This window comes from Ammospiza nelsoni, chromosome 8 (genome assembly GCF_027579445.1).
Source record: "Ammospiza nelsoni isolate bAmmNel1 chromosome 8, bAmmNel1.pri, whole genome shotgun sequence".
Taxonomy (NCBI): domain Eukaryota; kingdom Metazoa; phylum Chordata; class Aves; order Passeriformes; family Passerellidae; genus Ammospiza; species Ammospiza nelsoni.
The window spans coordinates 18553820-18573766 of NC_080640.1; the positions used below are offsets into that span (position 1 = coordinate 18553820).

The window sequence follows — 19947 nt, forward strand, 5'->3', positions numbered from 1 at the left end:
AAGCATTTGTTAAGATGTCTCCAAAATCATCTTCTTGGTGCTCTGGCAACATTTTTGTTAAAGGTGATTTAACCTTAGAAATCTGGTGCTTTTCTGATAAAAGCTGATTCCTTAATCAGTCAGGAAGGATGTAAACTTTATTTTTATATCCTTTCATCTTTCTACTTGAATTCCCATCAGTTCTGTTCACCTTTCCTAATGACTCCACTTTTGCCTTCTCCTACCAGAATCTGTTTTATTCACCTAGCACAGGAAGGAATGAACCCTGGGCTCACCTTCAGTAAAACATAAGGTCATTGGAGAACTTTTGGAGAAATACCACTTTATTTTGGCCAGTAATGTGCATACAGGAGAGTAAACAGATGGGAGAACACACAGCTCAGGATATGCAGCTTGAAAGAACTAGAAAACTGAGCTGGCTTGGAGAAAAACTAGATCCAAAACACGGTGGAATTACAAAGTAATCCCTGAAATATTGTGGAGTTGCTATGGAGACATGCAGGTGCTCAGACCAACACTGTAGACTAAAAAGATCATTTATAATTATCTGGGAAAAATGAATTATGCTTTTCCACATAACTACTGTATGTATTGTAATAACTAAGGAGGAAAAAGGACACAGTTATATAACAGTTGTTACTATTCAGGGTTTCTGCCCCATACCCCTTTCCAGGTCTTTGTGCTAAAAGGAGCAAAAGTATTTCTAAAAAAACATAGACTTAGAACCATATGCTAGATCTGTGCTGCTTCTAGAGAGGATTGGAGTCTCCTGGGCATAGAGAAATTTTGCTTTGTCTTTTTAAATAAATTCAATATAATTGTGTTTATTGTTGATGCCAAGTAAGGCCACGTGTGCGCTCACAGACCAGATCTCATGTGCAGGGCATTGGGGCAGCTCTCTGTGCAGATCAATCAGTTCTTCAGCTAAGTGTGATGTGCATTGCTAGGCACATATTCTCAAACTATGTTTTTTCTGTAACTCTGAGCTAGAGCTATTCAATTAGCAAAATTGAACTGTTCCGTTCTGTTCCCGTAATTTTTTAAAGCCTTGTATCTTCTACTCAGGTTTCAAACAGCAACACTAGCTGGAAGAATTTAATATTTCCATTTGACTAATGGCCTTTAGCTTAAGCTTGCTCATTCTTTCCTATTTCTGAAATTAGCAGCAAGTTTGAGGGGGAGAACATTTGCAACAGCTTAGGTTTGTATTTTCTACTGAGGGCTGAGAGACATTCAGGATATTCCACAGTAGTGCTTGCCCTTCAGTATCGAGGCTTTAGTCTCAGTTCTGCAGTCCTGTATTCAGGAGGCTGCTGCTGAGACTTTAAGCCAAGAACAACAATGTGTTAAAATACTAGACAATAAAATACTTTCTGGGGAAACAGAGACCATGGAGTAAGAATTGCAAAACACAGGGAAAGCTTAGATCTGCAAAGTGGTTTACTGCAGATTCTTTCATTTCAGGCCTAATCCTTAGTTATTCTACTTTGCCTGGAAAAGCTCTGTTTTGTGCAACCATTTTTCTGTATAATATCTACTTCTATTCCAGTGGTGTCTACAGGCCCTTTTCCTAGCCTGGTACACAGCACTGAGTGTGAGCTATGCTGTTCCCAAAGTGGAATACATTCCTAAAATGTTTAAAAACCCAAACAAATCACACAACAAAATGGATTGAGAGCATGAAGGAAGGAAAAATCCTCCCTTAAGAAATCCCAGTGGCCTCAAGATAAGCCAGCAGTACTGGTTCTCTTTACAAACCTATGCTGCCTATCAAGAGGACAGTGGTTATCATCACATATGCATGTTTCCATACCCTATTTTATGAAGGGATACAATCTAAGTTGCTTGACTTCAATCTACATAGGACTAAACTGGAGTTCTGCACACTCTCCTCTTCCCAGAAGACATACTATACACGCTGGGTGGTGCTTCTCCCACCTTCACTACATGGGGGTGCTGGGTACCAACTCTGCAGTGTAATGAGAGTATTTCAGCCCAGCTTCTCGGTGCTCTGCAAACCTGATGTAACATTTCATTTTTTTGTAGGGAGTGATCTTTGCATGAAAAGGGGTTACCTTACTCATCTTTCGCTTTTTGCACTGTTCTCAGTGGGTACGTGTAATCTCCATGGAGCCCTGTAAATTATTGTGAAAAAGTGCAGATTCAGGAGATCAAAACTTCAACTTAGGTTTAGTGAATGAATTTTCATGTCAAGTCAGGAGGTTTCTTTGTTTTCTCTTTTATTCTTTGAATAATATCTGCTTTCTTGTCCGTGCTTCAGTGACAGAAACTGTTCAGTGAAGATGCCTACTTTCCTGGTTTTTTTCACTTATTCCCAAGTGGGATAGACATCATGTCTGAACACAGAAAACTCTCCCTTGACTTATTCTCATTCACTTTGCTTTTTCCTCCCGTAAATTTCCCCTCAGTATAGTTCACCTATTCCAGCATATCTCAGGAGATATCTTTGGGAAGAAGAGATTAAAGCACCCTGCTTGCATAACAAAAGTGTAAATGGCAAGAGAGTATGGCACCCAGACATGGGTATGGGGCAAACACGAAGCTTTTCGTTGACATATTTTTTTTGCTGATAAATCAGTAAGTGCTGGTGAGCCATGAATACAAAACACCTTACGACGATAGCTATTAGCCATCTTCAGGCTTTCAACATCCCTGCATTTTAAAAAGTTAAATGGCACCCTGTGAAGTTAAGATGCTTTATTCTATGTACTAAAGCGCGACCCGTTTTACCCTGAGCCCAGTGACAGCAGCATCCCCGCCTGCGGCTGCGGGAGGCAGGGCTGAGCCCGGGACAGCCGGACCGCACCCGTTCTGTGCCGATTGTCGCCTCCCGGTGCCCGCCGGTCCCGCCCCCGCCCGCCCGCCGCGCAGGTGCCCGGAGCGCGTTCCGGGGCAGCGGGGCCGCAGCGCCGCCAGCCCGAGCGCTCCGGGAGGCTCCAGCGGGCGGCGATCGGGGGCCGGGACAGCCGCGTCCCGCAGCGGAGCGACCGCCGCGCCTGCCCGCGCCGCTCCGGGCCATGGCGGCGGGGGCGGGCCGGGGCGGGGCGGCGCGCTGACAGGCAGCCCGGCCGGGGAGCCGCGGTAAACAGGAGCCGGGGAAGAGCTGGGGGAGAGCGGCCTCGCAGGAGCCTCCCGGCCCCGCGGCCCGCCGCCCCCTGGCCCCGGGCATGGGCAGCAGCAGCCGCCGCAGCCGGAGGAGGAGCCGCCGGCCCGGGCCCTGTGCGGGGCACCACCGAGGTAGGCTCGGCCGCCGCCCTGGCCGCGGGCAGCCGCCGCTTCCTCCGCGGGGGCCGAGCCGGGTCCGGCGCCCCTCCGGCGCCGCGAGGCCGGGTACCGAGGCCGGGTACCGGGGCCGGCCCGGGGCGGGCTGGTGCGGGGGCCGCCTGCCCGGGTCGCTGCCCCGCGGCCGCCGCTCGTCCCGGCCCCGCCGGCAGCCGCTCGCCCCGCAGGGTCCGGCAGGTGGGGCGGGCCCGGCCCGGCTCCCCGCGGGTCCGTGCGGCGGCCGGGACTGGGGGCACCGTGGGGCGGGCGCGCCGCGTTCAGGGCTGCTCCGCCGGCGGAGCTGGGGAAGCGGCACCTAATTCTCTGGTAAGAGGCTTTCCCACCTCCGCCGTCTTTGTCTGCACAGCTTCAGCTGCTGCTGCTGGCGCTGGGAGCATTAGTGTTGCTGCACTCGGGGAAACCGAGCGCGGATCAGCGGTGGGAACGGGACCGCGTTTGCTCCAGGTGTCCCGTTAGGAGGAGGACGCGAATTCGCGTTCCGTGAGCAGCGTGGAACAGAGATACAAACAGTGCACAAGGTGTGCTGGTAGCAACGCGTTCGTAAGGAATCGTGAAGTTTCACGGCAGACTAAGGAATGGTCAGAATTCCTTCATGCTTCTTGGAGCTAGTTGGCAGGCGGAGTAATGCTCGAGTTGTTCCAAACTGTAACACTTTAACTTCGCCTCCTTTTGGTACGCTGAAAGTGCAAGCAAAGCGAGAATTACAGTGTGCCAATGCCAAATCAGTTGGTCTCAAGCTGCAGTGCAGGAGGGCACGGCTCAGCTCTGCAGTGGGCAAAGGACTGGTCTATTTCCAGGCATCGCGAATCTGTGTAATAACCCAGCAGCATAAACATAGCAAGGACAATTTAGCTAGAGCTTGAGTGGAGGTGGAAAGAGATACTGGAAGGAAGATGGGGGTGGGAGAGAGCCGGTCTGACAGTAACGCTTCAGCTGAAGCAGCAGCAGTCTTTATGAATTTGTGCTTCTAAAATTGGTTTGGAGTAGTGTCAGATGAGGCTGAGATTGATCTAGCAATAGTCCTAGTCAAACATTTTCAGAGAAAAGTTTTCTTTGAAAAACACTTTATTTATTAGACCTAAGATATTTTGTTTGAAATCTGTCAACGTTGATCAATTTCTACTGATGCAGAGTTCTGCTAAGCCTGCCTGAGGACCAGGGTTCCTGGAAATATCAATGTTCCTGGCTCGAGGGTATGAATAATACCTGCTGGGGCTGTTTGCGGCTTCTCAGCTGTAGCCCAAACTGTTTGGTGCCAGATTCTCCTCAGAGCAACCTTGTAGCTGCTCAGAGAAAGTGAGACTTGATTCTGCTGCGGTTGCTGAAAATGGTAGAGCTGTGGAAGTCTGAACAACTGGCCTTTTGCTGGGAACTTGGTGTGACTTAGGTCTAATGCAAACTTAAGAAATTAACAATTCACTCAATATTTGTTGTTGGGTTTTCTGTTGTTCTTTTGATTATATTTTTTTTACTTGGATTTCAGCTAGTCCTAGCCAGAAGTTCTGCTTATAGAGATAAACTAGTTAAAAAGAAGTGATTTTCTGTTTTGGGGTGTCACATTGGAAGAAAAGCTGCGTGCTTTTCGTGCCTCAGTGTATGGATATGGGACTAGAATTGTTGGAGGTGTTCAGGTGAGGTCTAGTACTAGAAAATACACCTGTTCCCAGACTGCTTTTGTGCAGTCTTAGCTGTTCTGAGGATACATTAATTCAGCATGCTGGACGAACTTTCTGTATTTTCAGGATGAGTTTGTTTTAGTTTGATGTTTTGGGTTTTTTGTTTGTTTATTTTTGGGGGGTCTTTTTTGTTTGTTTAATTTAAACTTATTTTGGACAAGCAACTCTCACATGTTCAAGGGTGAAAGGCCTTCCCAGCTGCTGAGGCTGTCACAGGTACTATAGGCAATGTACCAAAGTGTCTGACAGACTCATTTCCTCACTGCTCTTCCAAACACTGACATCAGTGGGGAAGGCAGGGCACTGCAGGAATGTGACAACTTCCAGTAAAAATGCTGCTCAAGGAAGGAGTTGGAGGTGGTTGTTACAAGCCCTGAATTGATCCTGCTGCGTAAGAAAAAGCAGTTTCCTGCTATGGATCTTTTCTGCTGTGTACCTCAGTCAGCCCCAGTGGGCCTGCCTGATAGCTAGCTTCAGAAAGTGTGAATAATAGAATGTACGTGGCTGTCTGCCAGGAAAAAATGAAAACAGGAATGAGATATTTTCTTTTTTTTCCTAATTATTTTTGATTTTGTTTTGCTCTTGTTCTGCCTTTCCACCCTCCCCCCCCCAAAAAAATAAGGAACTCTTGATCCTGTAGAAGTGTTTAACTGGCATTCTTTAAGAGCCAGTAGATGGACCATAAAAAATTAACAGGCATTGAAAGGAGGAGCTTCAGGAACCCTGAACAACCTTGTGCTTGGACTGTGTCTGTGTGGGGCAGACAAATAGTGACTATGAAAGCTGTAGAAGGCTATAAGGAATAAAAACTTGAAATATGGGGAAAACTTCCCTTGCAGGGCATAAGGTATTAGAGGGGAAATCTTCCTGGGGGATGAGTTCTCCATTTCCTGCTCGTGCCAGCTCTTTCTGGGGAGCATCTAGTGCTGGCTGCTGCAGGAGCTGTGTGAGCCATGTAGATTGCACATCTCATTCACTGTATTAATTTCCATAGTGATACAGAGCTCATGCAGGGTTTGCTGGGACTTCTGTTTTGCTGACTTGTGGAATGACTGCAAAGATCTGGTGGCAGCTCGAAGTAGCACAGCAGAGCTGGCATTACACTTGCTGGGTGGGCTTTGTTCACTGTGAATTTTCACAGCTCCAGATTGTTGAAATGCTATTTGCTGAGATAGGGTCAGTTTTACTAGTTCTGCTTGGATTTTACTGAAAACTTCCCAAAAGAACTCTTAATTTCTAAACCAGATTATTTTTCACTATTTTCCACAATGTTTTTGTGGGATTTATCAAGGTATCCACATTCATGTGAAGCATTAAAAAAACCCAAATAATGGATTACATAGTGTTTGTTTATTGATTCTGGGGTAGGTAAATGGACAAGAGCTCTTGGAAGCCTGGTCTTTTTGCAATTAAAGCTATGCTTTAAGAGCTTTGTTACTCTTAAATGTAACTCATCGCCAGACAGCCAGACAGTTCACCAACAGCAAGAGCTCTCAACCATCAGCAGTTTCTAGTGCTTGCAATTTCTTTTCCCCAGGGACTGAGAAGGAAGGCTGGCCTTTATTATATGTTCTGCTGGTTATCCTGTTTGGGCTGATATAGATCAAAGGTGTTTGTCAATGACTATTAAACTTCTCTGTCTTTTGAAATGAGTGCCACTCTGGAGCTCAACATTTGGCACCTGCAGGCGAGGTGGGGGGCTTAGTAGCAAATTTTGAATTTGACCTGGCAGAATGTCGTGGTTGATTGGCCTCAACTGAAAACAGTGTTGGAAATTTTAGATAAAATACACATATATTACTTATGTGTAGTATGTATATATGTCATGGGTGGAAAATAGTGAAAGGTTCTAGAAAGTGTGGCTGAGATTTTCCATAGTTATATGAAATAAAGGCAGCAGATGAGCACTTTATCCATGGAGACTCATTTAAGGATCCCAGCTGTAAACCTTGCAAAATGCGTGGCCAAAATTCATATGGAATATAAATGTTGTATATTTTGGGGGTAGGTAAATCCTGTGTATCAGTTGGGAATGCCTTGATATCTGCCCTTCAAAGGGCATCGGGACAGAATTACATGTGACCAGTCCATTTTGCAGGTGAGGCTGCAGGTGAACAACAGCACCAGAGTTTCTCCTTGGGAAAACATGCATTGGACTTAAGAACATCCTTTAACAGGTCACTGCTGCCTCAGCTAAGACAGAGTTTGTCTCCCAGTTTGGGCTTCAGTAAGATCATGTGTTTATGGGCCATCCAGATAAGAGGTTCATTACAAGGAATGAAAATGTTGTCAGCTGTTCTTTCCTGAGCTGGTAGTTTGGCTTCTGTCAAACTCATCCTGTGTCCTTGACACAGGATGAGAAACTTCCTCCTTTGAATCAAAGGGTTAATTGGTTAATAGGGGAAGGTAAGGAAGCTAGAAGGTGACAAACCAAAAAAGGAAGAAAAAAAAGAATATGGTTCAAGTTTACTCATAAAGTTGCTCATTTTTTAAAAAGTGTACTAATCCTTTGTGCCTCTCTCTCTCTCAAATGTGCTTTATTTTCAAAAAGCTTTTTGGTTCCTCTTTAGTGTGTGTACTGGGCCTGCAAGGAAGAGTATCTGTAGGGAAAAAAACCCCAATGCTTCTGAATAAATAGCTAGGCTTCCCCTGGGTCTGATCTGTTGATTGTAATGACTAGAATAATTTGTCACTCGGACTTACTTACTGCTAATAACTCTGTGCCGTTGTGCAGCTTGAGAAAGGGAGTTGTGCCTCTGTTCTTGTTGCTAGACTTGAATTTGAAGTTCTGCTTTCTCATTTCACAAGAAATTCCATGGGCACACCACACCGATGTGTGAGGGTCCACACGTTGCCATGACTCCTAGGACTGAAACTAGAAACTGGCTTCTAGACATGGGATTTAGGTGCATTTTGCCTCTAGAGGACCATTTGAGTACCATTAATTGAAGGAAGCAACAAATTGACTCTGAACAACCTCCCCTATAAATACTGAGGAAGTTTTCAGTCAGATCTTCTACTGTAAGCAGTTCCTTTGGCAGTGGACCTGGCCTTTACTGTCCTTGGTGTCACAGGATTATTGGTGGGAACACCTCATCTCCAGATTACTGCAGGGTTTTCAAAAGGGATGTCTTTGGTTAATGTCACCCATAAAGGTCTCCTAAAGCATTTCTTTGTTGAAGAGACTCCTTCAGCACCAGTGGGAGCTGTAGGAAGACAAAGCCTTCTCTGCCTATTTATATTTGCTTTCCCTGTCACTGGCTCCTTGTCTCATCCAGGACAGAGGATTAATCTCTCTGATCCCTCTATTTCTAGTTGTAAAAGCACAGTGTCCTGTTGGGGGTGATTCACTACTATGCCAATCCTTGTTATAATCTCTTGTAACTACGAATGCATCAGTCAGAAGAGAAAGGCTAATGGAAAAATGTGGCATATTTCTGTTTATGTATTTTTTTCTATGTGCATATAAATATTTATGGGAAGATTCATGGATTAGAGAACAGGAAGTGATGCAATACAGGGCTCTGCCATGGTTTCATAACATGGGCCACATTATAGCAATAAATTCTTGCAAATGACTCTGTCTGACTGTAGTTTTGTCTCCTTGCATATTTTCCGTGCCCTCCTTCAGCAAGCCACTCTTAAGGGGCTTGCATTTTACAGCATGATGAACTCTGCTACAGTGGATAGAAAGTGAAAGTTGGCAGTGGCTTTTTGGTTCCTCATACACAGGCGTGGTGAAGTCTGGCATACCAGAGGAATGTGAAGAGCGTGAGGTAATAGTTTACCATAGGTGATGACAGAGAAGAAAACACTCATGGGAGCAGTCTGACTCTTTCTGAAGTTGACAGTAGGCTTCGATTTTTCATTCTCTTCTAGTAAATGACGCGAGTTCCCCTTGCAGTTCTGCATCCAAAATGTCCTTTTAGCTGTGATTATTGTTAGAGCTTTTAGAATAATCATCTTGAGCTTGCCTGCCAAGTCTGAGCTGTAAGTGCCAGGACTAGGGAGGACAGTTGTTGTCAGTGTTTTTTCTCAAGTGCAATCTGTGACCATCGATTTACAATGAAACTGCTTCTATAAAAGGTGTCTGTGTGTGTATGTATGTGCATGCATATAATCCACAAAAGCAGGTGGGCTGAAGATTTGCTGCTCTTTGACATTGCAAGTGATCTCTAGAGGAAAGGATTTTTTACACCAAGCATGATAAATGCATACTGAACTAAATGCTGTCTTGTTTCAATGAGAAGAAAAAAATCTGCTTAGCTTTAAAAAGAAGAGGAAGCTCCCTTGCAGCTAAAAAGGGTTTTTTTGTGAGAGACAGGAAATCTGAGTCTTTTTCCTGCTCCTGGCCTGTTTTTCCCGTTTCAGTTACTTCACCTATGCACACCTTAGTTTCCTGTAACTCAGCTGTCATCTATATCATGATATTTGTAAGGTTCTTGGATTTTTATTTAAATTTTTTAACCTGTTCTCTAAGGGGAAGTGGGTTTATGCAGTCACACTGCCAGTAACTTCTGAACCTGTTGGCTAAATGTCACATAATTACTGGAACTTTAGATGTGGCAGAAAGAATGGAATGTCAATTGCAATGTCACAGCTGAGAACTGCAGCCTCGCCCTGTGCTGAAGCCCATGGAGATGGCACTCTCTGAACATAAGCTCGGCCACATGGATGAGTGGCCCCTATGAAACCATGGGACACTAAATGCAGGATCTCAGACTGTGCTAATCCTTCTGCTGTGGAATGGCCTTCTTCCACTGCAAGGCCTTCTGAAAGCTTAGGAGAAATGCAAAGTATTGTTACCAAATTAGAGCTGCCGTGATGCATCAGGTTCTTCACAAAATTAATGTCTGAAAACTAAGGGGGTGGAGGGAGGAGAGATACCCTTGTAAAATTACATGATTCTTGTCAAGCTGGCTTGATCTTGGGAATTAGCAAAGAACAGTAGCAGGTTTGATTAAAATATGGAAGGGAGTTTTAACTTTGCTCTTGGCATAATGAAGCAGGAGCTAATAAAAACAAGATCAGATTTCAGCCTTTTAAACACATTTGTGTTCTTATGCAGTGTTTTCCTATTGAAGCCTTGAAATATCTTCTTTTTTGGGGGCATGAAAACTATATATTGCCTCTTAGCAGTTCCTTTTTGTGGGGCATGTATGTTGTTTCTGTGATTATTTTGACAGCAATCTTCATCTATTTTGCACCCTTTATCTTAGGGTCAGACCTGACAGGGGAGGAAACTCGTACTGAGACTGCTCAAGTTGAGTGTTTCTGATGTTGCAGAAGTTCTCACCAATCATTGCAAAATTGCACGGCTTGAAAGCTCTCTGTATTGTTCTGTGTGTGCTGCTGCATGCTTTGGCAGAGTATGAAAAGGAGTCCTGCTCTAGTACACCTGCAGAGCTCTGCAGTTCCTGAGACCTTTTAGAGATAAGTATCTTTTTCTGTGCTATCCTGGAAGTATAGGAAAACTGCCCTTGATGTTTTCCAGGGAAAGCATGGAGAACTTGCAACACTATTGTAATTTCCAAATGGCTAAAAGTTCAAAATTATTATTCTTTGACCTTTCCTAATCCATCTGATTACTTTCTTAAATGAAATGTGGGGCTTTGTCTCTAGTGAGGCAGTGTGCAAGTGATATATTAGATCTGCAGCTTCAAAGCAGCAGGAGATGGCCCTGCCAGAGCCTTGTGCCTGGTACTAAGCCTGCCTGAGTGCTCCTTGCATTTTACCCCTGCTCAGTAAGGCTGCATTTGAGATGCTGCTAGTGAGGTGTGGAAGCATCTCCTCTGTATATTTACATACCAAAGGCAGTAGGGTAAATCTGACATGTGCTTTCCAGTCTTTTGGTGGTGTTTTTCTTCCCAGGATCTCCCATGGTGAGTGTCTGGTGTTCTGGGGACCCCGAAGCACTTGTATCTGCCCCAGACCTAGGCTTTTATTTACTGGTGGTGTTGGTATCAGCTTCTCCAACCAGAGGGCAAGGATCCCAGCTCAGTTGCAGATGAACATGTGTGATTCAAGATACAATTTCTCACTCACTTTCCTTTGTTAGTGATACCCTGGCAAGCATGGCATCATGTGGTCCAGCAGCCTGAGAGCAAAGAATGAAGGATCAGTTCGTTACATAGAGAGGGAATTAGATACCTCATGCATTTTATTCTTGGCTGTGATCTTTCATTGTGTCTTGTTAGATATTTGTTATGATTGTTTGCTTTCTGTCCACTTGAGCTCTGCTTGTCAGCTTGGACACGTGTTCGGTCTGTCTCATCCATCTTTGCATACTGGGAAGTTTTTTAGTTGGCATGTTCTCACTATGCAGAACTCCAGGTGTTTTGCAGAGACTTGGTAGGGCTGTGATGCCCTGCAGGCATTGTGCTGCTTGGCTGTGTGTCAGCTGCCTTTTCAAGTCCTCATTAGCTGCTGCATTAAGGCTCTGTGCTCTGTAAGACCTGCCTGGGTTTGGCTTAGCCTGTCTTTGCTGTCTGTGCCTTGTGGGAGGAGGCTGCACGGATGGCTCTGCTTCAGGGTAGATGCTCTGCTCAAGGAAGGCATGTTTTCCAGTTGCATCCTGATGCTCTGGTGTTATCTCCCTTTCCACATGACACTACAAAGCATACACTTATCCCTTGTCACACAGTTCACGTTGCTGCTTCTATGAATGAGGGAAGAGAAACTCAGAGAGCTGATGATCCAACCTCTGAGTGATTGCTTTTGAGCTATATCCTTTGTGGCTCATGGGCAGATCTTTGTGGTTGATGTAATCTCACTAATGCATATGAGAGACATCTGAGCCAGGAATTGGGAATTTAATAAGATGATGAAACTGTTGGGTTTCAAGTCTGAAAGTAATTCTTGTCAGCAGGGAATGGGAGTGGAAAGCACCTTGCCTGTACGCAGTGCATCCCACCAAGGCCAGTGACATGGACACACTGCAGCACAGGCCTGCTTTTCTGAGGGGCTGTTTATTCCCTGTGTCCAGCGACCCCTCTGAGTCAAGGACAGTTGGCAAGTTTCTGAGCCAAGCCTTTCTTCTGCGGGCCTCTGTTTCTTCCTCTATTGTAACGTGCCAAAAAAGAAAAAAAATCACTAGCAGGCTAAGTCATGCTTTAACTTGGTGAGCAATAAAAACAGTGTGTTTCACTGTCTCTGGGCCTTCTACGACCCCTTCTCGAAAAGATGCCACTCCAGCATGACAGCTTGCAGAGGGATGGGTCACTCCAACTTGCAAATGCCTTCACCACTGGAGTGTGAAGAAGGCTCTGCCTTTCCAGATTTCATCTCCCCTAGCTGTTCTTTCTAGGCTTTGAGTGAGAAATTTGAAGATGTTAAGTACTTTCTTAGGTGTATGATAGCTGCTTCATCTTTGCTAGTAGATGATGGCTTTTGAAGAGATACTAAATATTGCATTGGAAATTCAAGTGTAAAATGTAGTCTTAGAAAAAGCAGTAACTAATTTGCAACTGAGCGCAGCTCCAGCTCAATCAGACAATTGCTAAAAATAATCTACCTTCTAATTCCACTGGTGATCTCTAATTAGAGAAGTCTTCTAATTCATAACCTGCATATACGACAAGATCAGAGACTGAAGTGGTTTTGCCAGTCTGGAAAGAATCAGTGTTTGGAGAAGTAATTCTAGAGGGAGACCAGCTGTTCTGACACTGATGGTAGCAACTTTGCTCTTCATTTTTTTCATTCTTTTCAGCTGAGGTATTTCACATCTCCTGAGATTGGGATCTGAGTACTTTTTAGCCACTTGTGGATTTCTTAAGTTGACTTCTGTTGTCTGTAATGAGGCAGTGAGAGATCAGCTGGCCTTGCTGAGATGTGAAACTTCTAACAACTGCAGCAAATGTAGGGGATGTGAGCTTGTACCAGATTATTTCTTTGTAAGATAATGGTAATGTTGCCAGATAATTCCATTCACTGAACAGCATGTGTCCCTGAAAAACAGGGAGTGAAACTTCCTCTGAGCTCAAGGCTTTGTGCCTCTTCCAGAGAGAGCACAGCCCGTGGGGAAGCGCCGTGCCAGGCGCAAGGTCACTTGTTCCCAGGCACAGTGCTGCTGCCTGTACAGCCCAGAGACTCAGGGGAATGACTGGGTCCTCTGAGAGGAAAGCAGCAGTGTTTTGGTCACTTCAGAAATAGCAGAAGACATCTTTAGTCTTTATATACCTTGTGAACATCTTGATGTGCTGTACAGCCCATGTGTGGGAGCCTGTGCTAAAGTTGGGACTATCTGGAATTGAACAAGCCAACTGTTTTAAGTGAGCAGAAAATCGAGGAGATTTTTGTCTTGACTTTGTAACTTCTGCTGCATTGGGAACGGGAGGTAGTTTTCTTTTTTTCAATTGAGAAAGAAAAAACAAACTTGCATTTGCCATTTAATATGATTAATAGAGAAATACTCAGTTATCTCTCCATTAACCTAACTCTATAGATGTTCAAATTATTTGTCTGTAGTTATTTTTCATCTGCTCTTTGGGAGAGCGAATGTCCCTGAATATTATTGTAATTGTAGCTACTTAGAGAAGGAAACCAGAAAGTCAGCAGGTATGGGTCCTGGAAAACATGGAGGAGATTAGGGTGGAGTTCTGTGGGTTTTCCTCTCTGCAGTGAAAGATGCTGTTGATGTGAAATTCAACAGGTTCGATGCTTGCCTTTTTCTCCAGCAGTAGATTTTCCATGAGGACTAATGATATTTTAGCTTGATAAATAAATAAATTTTTCCTTCTAGCTTTCAGTTTCAACAGATACCTGATCAAAACTACTGTTTCTTTCAGGTTTTATCTTCATGAGTGTTTCAGGTTTTACAGTAGTGCTCGTATGCACCAGAGTTGCACTGGCCTCGTTTAGCACATTTGACTCATCTCACCGGCTCCTGTTTAAACTAATTTAAAGCAAAGACCATGTGCTTGGGGAAAAGACAGAAAAGCCACTTCTAAATGTGATTGGGTTGAAGAATGTGACATGTCAGTTGGCATAAGTGATGTGGCCATGCTCCTGAATTTTATTTTCCTTTTTGGAGAACTTCATATAGCAGCTTCTTTTACTGCCTTGTAGATACGCAACAGCATCTCAGTATCCATTCCATTGTATTGCTCCAGTTACCACCATGTTCCTTCAAAACCACCTTTTGTCCCACAGAATTTTGCTGTCTGCTGGCTTGGGCCTCCCCTCTCCCTTACTAGACACTTGTAGATTGCTTTAAAACACATGCTAGAGTAAAAACTGGTAATCATTTAAGAGTAGGTCAGAAGGGCACTGCAAGTTAGCCTGTTCTCCAGCAGTAAGGAACAGACCTGTGCGGTTCTGAGTGTTTCTCATTAGTAAGCACCATTTTCTGTACCTGGGTACTTCACTCTGTTTCAGTGGCTTTCTGCAGTGTCTGTGTTTGGCTGGCAATGAGCAGCTAGTGGATGATAGCTGGACTTTGCTGTAATTCTGGCGGTAGAAAGCTGTGATGGGTTTGCTTTAGTAGGATTCTATAGAGGGCTTGCAAGTGCATAGGAATGGATTGGTGGAGTTTTTTGCTGTTTCTCTAAATTTCTCATAAAGTCTCTAAACTTCTAAATGCTTTTAGAAATGAAGGGACTGATACTGGGCGGGACAGAAAGGGTCAACACTTTATTGCTGAATTGAGAACAGGGACAACGGGTGAGGATGCAACTGCTGGACAGTGTTTCCTTGTCTGTGCAAGAAGGCAGTGATTTAAAGGAATCCACAGTCACGTATTCATCTCATGATTGCATCCAGCGGCTATTTTAGGTACAGTGGGGATGAATGGCTCTTTATAGACTGTGGTAAGAATGCCTTGTCTGTGGGTTTCAGTAATGCCAGTCCCTTCGGGTGGCACAGAGCGCTGTTGTGGGGGCAGGACGGCAGAAGCAGCGCACACGTGCCAGCGGGCTGGTGTGCAATAACACCCGCGCCAAGGGACGCGCTGCCAGCGCGTGTCCGTGTCGGCTCTGGCACGGCGAGCTGGGCTCTGACTGCTTGTCAGCCAGCTGGGAACAGTTGTCTGGCCTTTAAACTACACCAGGGACACTTAAAATATGATAGACACATGCAGACTTTTCAACCACCCAGCAAATCCCATGATAAGGTTGCAGCTGGAAGAGGCTGTCTTGTTCTGGCACTGGAAGGGATTTAGTTCAGTTCACAGACCTGGACTCTGTCTGTGGGCTTTATACAGCCTTACTTTTTAATGATAATGCTATGACACAGAGGTTCTTGAACTATAGGCATAGTTTTCATGTTGAAGTCTATGAGAAATACCGTGTTTGTCTGCCGAGCAACTTTCTCAAATCAAGATCTGGCAATTTTTGGTGGCAATGCAGGTGTGAAACTGAGAGACTGACTCAGATGTGATGGCTGTTATTGCTTGTCTTACTGTAGCGCTTCAGTCTGTGCTGTTGGTTATGCCAGGTGCTGTACATTGCCATGGTAAGGAACAATGCCACCCCACAAAAGCTATCTGTGTGGCTGGAACAGCCAGGAAATGGGAAGTGGAAGCACTGTTATCCTTCCATTGCACAGAAGTGGCTAAACCAAAGAACTTCAATGATTTGCCTTCTTGAACCACAGCCAGTGAGCACACCTCTGTGTCGGTGATGCTTGAAATAAAGATGGGCAGCATTGTCAGTGAGGTGTGCACTCTACTCCCCCAGCACGTTGTTCTGCCTGGAGGAAAGTTCTCATGCACGTCCCAGTGTTGGTCCTTCCCACATTGCCTTTTCACAGGGGATTCCTGGATGTAGCAGATGTACAGAGAAGGTATCAAAATGGAAAAAGATAGAAATATAAAGCCTTTAAGGAAACATACTATGCCTGAGTATATTCCTCAATAAAAGATTCTCACCAAAGTCTGTTATACTTTAATGACTCATGGTATTTCTCTGCATTTAACATGTATTTAGAATTTTTAAATCTGGGGGATTGCAAATGATTTCTGGTAGTGAGTTTGGCATCAGAAATCAGGGTACTTTAAAATGTGAGAATTTATGGTTGAAATTCAACTCATCTGTGATATGCAAGTTAGCAGAAGAATTAGGTATACAGGATTTTTGGTACATTGCTCTTTTTACTCTGCATTTGAACTTTTGCAGACTCTGGTTTTGGGCTCTACAGTTGCTTTGAGCAAGTCCTAAAGAATGTGAGTTCAGAGTTTAAGGCTTGTCAGAGTGATCCAGAAATCTAGATTTTGTTAATGCTTCCGCAGCAAAAACATGTTGCAACTTGAACCTATAAATAAAGAGTTACCTAACATTTAACTTGTAAATCATTCAAAAGAAATACATTCTTATGTGCATGGCTTTGGAAATTTCTTACTCACTCAAAGACAAAGAAGGAATGATTTCACATTTCTTCAAAACACAGAATCATATAATCAATAGTATATTCTTTTTACTCTGCCTTAAGATGAGTGTTTTGCCTGGTAGCAGTTAAACAAAAGTGAAGAATGTTGATTAGGTGCCTGTTGTTTGTAAATGGCTTTTACAACTGTTTGTCTCTGATGTAAAGAAAAATAAGTGATGTAGCACAGAATTTTCCTAAAAATACATTGTTGTTATCTCTGTACAATATAGAATGTGAGCAATGTCCTCACTGAACAATGGTTAGACTGTTCTGTTTCATCACTGTCTTGCATTGTAAATATTTATACTGGTTGAGAGACCCAGGCTTTTGTTGTCTTCAATGTAAGCGTATGCATTTTTTAAATAATCTTTAGTAATTTTGAAGATAAAAATACAGTGCAATTTTTCCTTGGATTTCAGAACTGATTTAGAGTTTTATGAGCACCAAAATGGTTATTATGAAGAATGGGAAAGGATCATAAATTATCTATAGGTGTTACATTGTATCATGTGGACTTGTGTACTAGACTAGAAATTTACCTGCAAGCAATTGATGCAAATTCCTCTCTCTGGTCTATATATGTATTAGTATGTCTCTTCTTCCATTGGATTATAATCTTCATTACATTTTCTTTTTAAAAATATCAATTGTCACATGGAGCGCTTTTTTCCCCATAGATTTGGAGTTGCTCTGGAGGTCTGGGGTGTTTCCTTGTGCCTGATATCACTTGCTGTCCTTCTGAGGCATGTCACAGTTTTGTGGGGTTTGGCATTTGCACATGGTAGGGATGAGGGGAGGGGTTCTGTATTCTGTGGCTGTACTGTGGACCCTTCTGTGCTGATTGCAGGATGAGCTGCAGTTGCAGTCAGCCAGCTGCAGCAGTCTTGGTGAACCAGTCCCAAAGCTGTGTTCACACTGGAATCCATGTAGGTTACTGCTGTGCATCACTTTTGGACATGTAGTGAAAAGGGAAAGACAGCTCTTCTCAGAAACTGTAGGAATGAGTATAATACTGTGGCATGTTCTTCTCTGACAATGAGCATTGTAACGAAGCAAGTCTTCATCCATATCTTCTGGAAAAATTTCAAGTTGTGTGATGAAGACATCCTAATTTTTGATCTGCAGGGTGGCTTCAGTGCCAAATTGGAGGGAAGAATGCCTCTTCTGGAGAGAGGCATTCATTTCCCAGGAAGCCAATCTCTACTCGTGCTGGGAGTTGATGGGATCATGGCTAAAAGTGATAAGGCAAGCCCTAAACAGGCTGTGGTGTCATGTCCTGCTTGCACAAAGCTGTAAGGACTCACAGTTTGCTGTGAGTGGGATTCATGTGCCAGACTTGCTCTGTTCAGAGGCAAGGTGTCTTTAATGTGAACGGGTGAGGAGAAATGGTGATTATTGAGGCAAGAGAGTGAATGGCACCCCCGTATGCAAATAGATTTGGGAATTCAATGGAGCAAGTAGAGGAATTTGCTGGCTGAGAAAACAGGAGTCCTGTCTATTGCTTCTCCCCGGCCTCCATCATTAGGACTTTCCAATGTAGAGAATCAAACTCTTGCTTTACTTCTTTTTCGTTTTGCTTGTTGTAGTTTGAGACTGTCCCGGGGATTGTTACTGATGTTATTATGATCTGTCTAATAAAAAATATACAAAGGGAGTTTCTTAATAATGTCTGTGAACCAGCAGACTGCTGATGCTAAAGAGGTTTTGCATCTGTAGCAGGAGCTTACTGCCCCAGGTGTGTGTGGAGCACCTGGTGCTTTGTTTTTTTCCACAGCACATCAGGATTGATTAGTGATGCTTCTGATGCAGGTAAATTGCTATTAGTAACAGGAGCAGACAAAAGTAATTTCTTTGTTTCTTAGGGGACTGTACTGACTGTACTATTGTGTTATTGTAACAGAGGGAAGTGACATTTGTTTTCTTGAATGCTAACCAAGCTGGTTCATAATTGCATTGATCAGCTGATTTAATTTGAAGGGAACAGTTTTTAAGGAACTTGTTTTTCAGGGTCCAGATGCTGCTCAGCTTCCATTGAAATCATGGGAAGGGGTTGCTAAGAGCTTTGGTACCATTATTCACTGTAGTTTAACTGCTTGCTTGTCTAGTTGTATTACTTTCATAAAAATAACTGTATTCTTATTTGGAGAGGACTTAGCCAGAGCTGGCAGATAGCTCTGTTTCTCTGTGGGTTATGTGTAGTGTACACCTGTATATTCCTGTATATTGAGAAACTTTCAAAGGGAAGATGGGGAACTTGCAGAAGAAACTCTTGTCCCCTTTTAAAGTCTTTCTTTTGATTTCAACTACTCAATAACATGATTTTAAAATATATTTGAACTTAATGAAGCTGATTAGCTGGGGGGCACTAGCTGGTGGAGGAAAGGAGGAACTGAGATAATAAAGGGAGAAGTTACAGCTAAGCTGGTAAACAGTGCAAGATGCATGGGCAGACTCAGAGCTGTAAATAGCAATAATCCAGAATTATATCTGCCTGGTCTGAATACAAGGACTCTTTTCAAGGTTAGTACAACATTAGAAGTGAAATGTGAAAGGTACTGCAGGAAAGGAAGTGTTAGTTCCTCTCCCTTAAGCTCTGTTGATTAGATTTGTTTGTCAAGTTAACAAGTGCATGTGAAGTGCATGAGGCTTGATAACATCTCTTAAATACTGCTGTTAACAAAGTACTGATTAAGCTACAGTAAACTAAACTGAAACGCAGATGCAGGATCCTCTTTTTGAAAATGCACATCTGTCATCTCTAGAAGAGCATTACGTAACATACATTAGTAGGGGAAGAGTCCGAACAAGCTCAAAATGAAATAAATCAAAGCTTCAAACTGGAGCCAACACAAGCTGATAGGATTGAAATATTTGCAAATGTGGAAAATGTAGTGTACAGAAAGTAGACATAAGCTATATCCATCTGAAATGTCAAAGTAGCTAGGAAAAGTTAAGATGCACACAGGAATATACTAAAATCATTGGATGAGGGCTTTTTTTATCTTCAGAGCAATGACAAAAACACAAAACCAAAGGAGGTTTTTTTAATGGAGCTCTGAGATTTCATATCAAGACCTCCAGCAGAAGAAGATTCCAAATCTGCATTAAAAGATTGTTTTAAATCTTATTATGAGCGAGTAAGCCAGCTGATGAAGATGTTACACCATCTAGCAGCAAATTTCCTCAGGGAGTTTCCATTCCTTCCTGGGTTGGTCAGGCTTTGTGCTGCTTAGAGGGGAAGTTTCAGAAGACCAGATTGCATGGCAGCGATCCACAGTCTCAGAGCAGAATTCTCAGCCTGCATCTGGAAGGTGCCCTGCAGTTTTACAGGCTGATTTATCCCATGGCAGGATTGTCGCAGCAGTGGATGGTACTTCAGTGTCTGTATTATGTGGACATCAGTGATCTGTTGCTTTATTTTTAACCTGTCCACCCTGCTACAGACTGTCAGAGCACTGACATAGGTGATGCTGCTCACAGCCACTGCTGTGGGCTAGGGCAGTTGAAGAAAAATTAAGAAACCTTGGGGCAGACCAGAACAACTCACAGGTGAAATTCTTTGCAATTGCCTTCTCTTAGTGACTATCATCTTCCCTTTGCCACAGGT

The 19947-nt window shown here is 43.7% G+C and overlaps 1 protein-coding gene across 2 annotated transcripts in view; it reads left to right on the forward strand.

The window, feature by feature from the left end:
• The first annotated feature begins 3050 nt into the window (after window positions 1-3050).
• MARCHF8 (membrane associated ring-CH-type finger 8) overlaps window positions 3051-19947 on the forward strand; it is an 88130-nt gene continuing 71233 nt past the window's right edge. For both annotated transcript variants that reach the window (XM_059477332.1, XM_059477333.1), the window contains exon 1: window positions 3051-3258. The gene's annotated coding sequence lies outside the window, so the exon portion shown is untranslated. The remainder of the gene's footprint in view (window positions 3259-19947) is intronic.